The 5,697-nt window shown below is 46.3% G+C and overlaps 1 long non-coding RNA gene across 1 annotated transcript; it reads left to right on the forward strand.

Annotated features, from left to right (window-relative positions):
* The first annotated feature begins 571 nt into the window (after positions 1-571).
* LOC137228613 (uncharacterized) lies at positions 572-2,433 on the forward strand. The gene is made up of 3 exons (XR_010945317.1): positions 572-697; positions 1,303-1,616; positions 2,252-2,433. It is a non-coding gene; the product is annotated as an uncharacterized lncRNA (long non-coding RNA).
* The last annotated feature ends 3,264 nt before the right edge of the window (positions 2,434-5,697 follow it).

The following is a 5,697-nucleotide window of genomic DNA, read 5'->3' on the forward strand; positions in this document are numbered from 1 at the left end:
GGTTTCTATTCATGAGAACCCTTCCCTGTGCTGAGCACTGTGTTGACACTAGAGCACAAGGGTGAATTAGGACTGATCTAGTTTATAATTGGCACTCTTAGATGGACCCATGACAGCATCACCTTACTCCACATTCCCCTTGATGGAGAAGATGGGAGTGATGAGATCCATGTGTACATGTCAGCCTGACACAAATGTGTCACTTGAAATGAACTGCCACAGATTTTCAAGGACAGCCTTTCTTGAGGGTCTGAAACCAGAGGGCTGGACCAAGGTTGATTTTTAATCATTTACAGAAGTATCTAGATGCTGTGATGAATTGTGGTGGAAACAGAAAGAAACCATTTATTTCCATTTCTTTAATGCCATTAACATGAACTTGGAGTTTTCATGTCCCAGATCTTGGTGCCATGCAGGGACACATTCAGTTAGATTCTCTCTTATTATTTTCAACTCATCGAGACTTGAGCTCTTTGTGTTATTAGAAAAAAAAAATCTTAGATATGCCTTTGGTAGAATGGAAGAGTGGTGTTAATGCAATTAAATCTAACTGGATAAGGTCTGATAAACTCTGATATTTTATAGATAATGACTTAGACCCCCTGGAGTGGAAACCCATTAAATGGAGCCGCTTCCAGCTTTTGGATATCTCCAGTATCATCAATCTGTGTACTGGGAATTTTGAACTGAAACTCAGGTGAGCAAGAGTTGTGCTTTCTTTAATTCCTACCACTTCTCTTGATTTCTCTCACAGTCCCTTCCTACTGGCTTGGCTGAACATTGAACATCAGTCTTTCTGGGCGTTTCTAACTCCCTCCCCATTGGGCCTGTCCACAGAAATCTTACTGGGACAGGGCACCCATGTGTTCCTTAAGTGCCGTCCCCAAGGCTTGTGCTGCCCCACAGTCAGCCTTGTCCACTTGGCATTTGGGCGTGGAATTTCCTGAGACTGCCTTTGGCCCTGTCTGCCTGGACCCGAGGCCGCAAACTAAAAGGCTATTAACCCATTGTGGCTTGGACAGGTTTGGGGTTTGTTTTTTTTTTTTTTAGCTCACACACTGTTTTTTTTTAATCAGGACATTTCACATTTAAAAAAAAATCTAAATTTCCAGCTTCCCTTAAAAGATGTAGAAACACTGGACCCACTTGTTCTTGGCACTGACCAGCTGGGGCTGAGCAGCAGCTTCCCCCTTCAGAGAGGACTGAGTCCTCCAGCCCATCCAGTTCCTAAGATGCCCCACAGATGTCAGCTACCATCCATCACCCCTGCATCATCGCTGCACACTTTTGTTTTTCTCACAGGAGAGAAATCGTTTTCTGTACCTGTCATAGAGTGCGTTCCCCTGAAGCCAACACAGACAGAGATGAACACGCAGGAAGTTAAGCGAGAAGTGCTCTTGGAATCAGAACCTGGAAAGGAGAGAGAAGGGTATGGAACTGGGCAGAGGAAGAAGCTGGGCTACCACGCAGTCTCAACAGTGACCTCAGCCAGCCTCATGAGGAGCTCTGAGGCAGCGGCCCTTTTGTTGTGGTGAAAGGAGCCAGGCCTCTATACTCCTGAATCAACCAGTCATTGGCTAAGGTTGTCCCTGGAAAGGAGCAAGACCTTGGACCAGGTATGTCTCTTCAGCTGAGGGCAGCTCCTGGCCGCTGGGGAATTAGTCCTTTAGTCTGACGGGGGATCTGGGTGGTGTATGGCAACATCAACTATAGCACCCATGTGGGAGGGGTGGAATCAGCAGGCTTAGAGGGGTGCTGCAGGCCCCTCTACTCATGCACGCTACGTCCCTGGTTCCCATGGGCATTGGAGCCAAACGCTCCTCTCTAGGGGTTCTGCTAGAGCCCAAGGACAGCTGCCTGGGATGCGGGTAACTGGCCCTTTGGCTCATGCAGCTGAACATTCCTCCACCATCTCTCTTGTTCTCCCTCCCTGACCCAGCACCACCAAGGCCACAGGAACCTTTTTCCAATCTGGGGAAATCCTACTACCTTTATATCAATATTTTTTCCACAGGTCCGCTCACCACTGCCTTTCAGCCCCTCTGCAGAGCCTCATCCCTCAACAGAGGCATTCAGAACACAAAGGTCAAAAAGAGTCGCTGGTTATTTCTTCTTCCCTCCCTGCCACAAGTCTCCTTGAGACAATGAGCATGGAGGCCACTACCTGTTGGACTAGGAGGGAGGGAAATGAGAAAATACAGGGAGATAAGAAAAACGTTAAGTGAGTATTGCTGGCTCTCAATTTACCCAGGCCCTGGCCAGGAATCAGACCAAGCAGCAAGCAAGCACAGGACCCCACCGATGCTACCCTACCCAGAAGGCTGTCTCCAGCCCTGCTCCCCAGCCAGAGTCCTGCAGGGGAATGATTTTCACTGTATTTCCTCTGAGAGCCCTGACCCTACGGGGGCCTGAAAGGAGCCACGCTCCAGCCAAGACTCAGGTACAAGGAACATTTTCCTTACATGAATGAAGTGGGACCATCCCTTCTTTTATCCACCTCTTTCCTCTTCTTCACTGCTCCCCAGCCACTGTCCTCTCCACCCTGATGCCCCAACTCGTTTTGCTATTTTCTTCACTAGGCCTTCCTAGCATTGCACTATAATTAAGGGGTCATCCAGAGGCTTCATCTGCCAGGAGACAAGCCATCAAGATTGTAGATTAGTGCAGCCACTATGGAGAACAGTATGGAGGTTCCTCAAAAATTTTAAAGTAGGACTTCCATGTGATCCAGCAATTCCACTTCTGTGCTTTTATTTGGAGGAAGTGAAAACTAACTTGGAAAGATAGCTGTACCCCCATGTTCACTGCAGCATTATTTACAATAGCCAAGACATGGAAACAATCTAAGTGTCCATGGATGGATGAACGGATAAAGAAGATGTGATATATATCCATATATATATTATAATATTCCATTGTGTGCATATGTACATACAAACACAATGAAATACTCTTCAGCCATAAAAAAGAAGAAAATCCTGCCATTCACAACAACATGGATGGACCTTGAAGGCAGCTTGCTAAATGAAATAAATCAGACAGAGAAAGACAAATACTGTATATCTCACTAATACGTAGAATCTAAAAGAAAAAAAAAAAAACTCATAGAGAAAGATATGAGATCTGTGGTTACCAGAGAGGCAGGTGGGTGGGATGGGGGGATTGGGTGAAAGGAGCCAAAAGATACAAACTTCCAGATATAAGATAAACAAGTCCTGGGGATATAATCTACAGCATGATGACAATGGTTAATAATGTGTATTTGAAAGTTGCTAAGACAGTAGATCTTAAAAGTTCTCATCACATGGAAAAGAAATTTTCATTGTATACCTGAAACTAATGCGATATTATATGTCAATTATATCTCAATGAAGTAAAAATAACTTTTTAAATGTCAAGTCAGCTCTCTGAGGGTGTCTGGCCAATTTTCCAACTCACAGCCCCGTAGGTAGTGCAGCCCTCTTTCTACCTGTTGTGCTGCTGTACCTGCAGCAACCAGCAGGCTGGTCACTCTTTCCCACTCTCAGTGCACTTCCTGCTTGTGCAGGTCTATTAGATTCTCTTTATCTAACCTAGAGCACTTAACAGAGGAAACACATGCCTATAATTTACAGAAAGATATGCATTTAATAAAATAAACAGAGGAGGCTGATCCACATCAGGAAATATATATCCACATGATCCACCCACATCTAGGCTATAATGTGGAGACGAGGGTCAGTGGTTGGCCTGGGGGCTCCGTGTGGAGAGAGGGCAGTGTCCTTCCATAAACGGTGTCCCACAGGCCTGTGTCTCCTTTGCAATGGACCTTGACTCAGAGTCCTTACATTTTTGTGAACTAGTCTGTGTGAAATGAGCAAAAGCTCAAGGAAACACCAAGCCTAAATAATGGACTTGAGGCAGGGAAAGATGAGCACTCAGATGCTGCCTGGGGTAGGGGAGGCCTCCCAACAGGACCCTCTGTAGCATTCCAGGGTGCCTGGGATTCAGACAGGCGAGGAGGGAGAGTCAGGACACTTAAGGAAGGTGGACTAGTGGTAGGACCACATTTGCTTTTTTCCAGATTCTGAGAGAGATAAACCATCCTCCCTGCCTTTAAGAAGTTCCTAGAAATCAGAGCGTAGACAGCAAGGGCTTCCCCACAGACTGGGAAGGTTGGGAGGAAAGGCGGAGGGGTGATAGATTGGGCTTGAGGGAGCGAGGATTGGAGGATGATTTTCAGAGAAGGTGACACCTGCAGTGGGCTTTAGAGGATGAAAAGGATTTCACCAAGCAGGGGGCATTTCTTCATGGCTTGGGGCAGAGGGGAACTGCTGTGTTCTCAGAACACCCATGGTGTATTCACCTCCCCTGTGCTAGACAGAAGGAGGAATGGAAAGAGGTGGATTGTGGAGAAGTGTCCTTCACAAGATTCTTAATTCCTCACTCTTCCCAAATATAATCCCCATCAAATACAAACATGAGACCAGCTCTGGGAAAGGGAGGCATTTTCTTCTTCTGCAAACTCAATTTCTTTTTCTTTTTCTTTTTTAAAATTTATTTATTTGTTTTTGGCTGCGTTGGGTCTTCGTTGCCGCGCGCAGGCTTTCTCTAGTTGCGGCGAGCGGGGGCTACTCTGCATTGCGGTGCGCGGGCTTCTCATTAGGGTGGCTTCTCTTGTTGTAGAGTACGGGCTGTAGGTGTGCGGACTTCAGTAGTTGTGGTGCACGGGCTTAGCAGCTCCACGGCATGTGGGATCTTCCCAGACCAGGGCTCGAACCCATGTCCCTGCATTGGCAGGTGGATTCTTAACCACTGCGCCACCAGGGAAGCCCTGCAAACCCAATTTCAAAGCACAAAGCAGCCACTTGTCTTCAAAGTTCGATGGAGACTTGCACCCGCCAGGAAGAGAGCTGCCTGCCAGTTGCCCTTAGAAAATGAAGATACAGACAGCTCACAGAAAGACAAAATTGTATTGACTTAGTCAATTTTCGTTTCTCTCCAGCCCACCAAATTTACATTAACTGTTATCGGGTGACTCAATTAACCTCTCTGCTCCTTGAATTAATTACTCTTGCCATGTTGTTCATGATGAGAGATGGAAAGTCCATTCAAGAAAGATATTTTGAGTACATACTATGTGCCAGGCATCGTCAGAGAGCTGGAGATTCAAAGATGAAAAACATTCATCAGAGGACTAAAATTGCAAAGCAGAGACCTACACAGACCACCAGCTGTGATGGAACTGTGTTGCATGGATAATAAAATCATGGATGTACAGAGTTGCCCTAATACACATCCTGTCCCCAGAGCCCACAATCCCTGAAATGGGACACACAACAGGCACCGTGGAGAAGCAACACATGCACCCCCTCTAGGAAGGCTCCGCAGAACGCTGTCCCCCACGGAGGCTGGGCTGTGACCAAAGAACTGCTTTGGGGGTATCCACTGGGAAATGCTTTCAGTTCCACTGTATGTTTGAAATTTTTCACTTAGAAAAATGGTGAGAGAGAAGAATGCTCTTTTAAACCAGTGCTTCTCAGAATTTAATATGCATAAGAACCACCTGGGATCTTGGTAAAACACCAGTGCTGGTGTAGGAGGTGGGGAAGGGGTAGCATTGGTAACAAGCTCTCAAGTGATGCTGCTGCTGCTGATCTGGGAACCAGACTCTGAGTAGCAAAAGGTTTTAAATGGCCTAAAATGTTACATTGCAAA

The sequence above is a fragment of the Pseudorca crassidens genome, chromosome 8 (assembly GCF_039906515.1).
Source record: "Pseudorca crassidens isolate mPseCra1 chromosome 8, mPseCra1.hap1, whole genome shotgun sequence".
In the NCBI taxonomy this organism is placed as follows: domain Eukaryota; kingdom Metazoa; phylum Chordata; class Mammalia; order Artiodactyla; family Delphinidae; genus Pseudorca; species Pseudorca crassidens.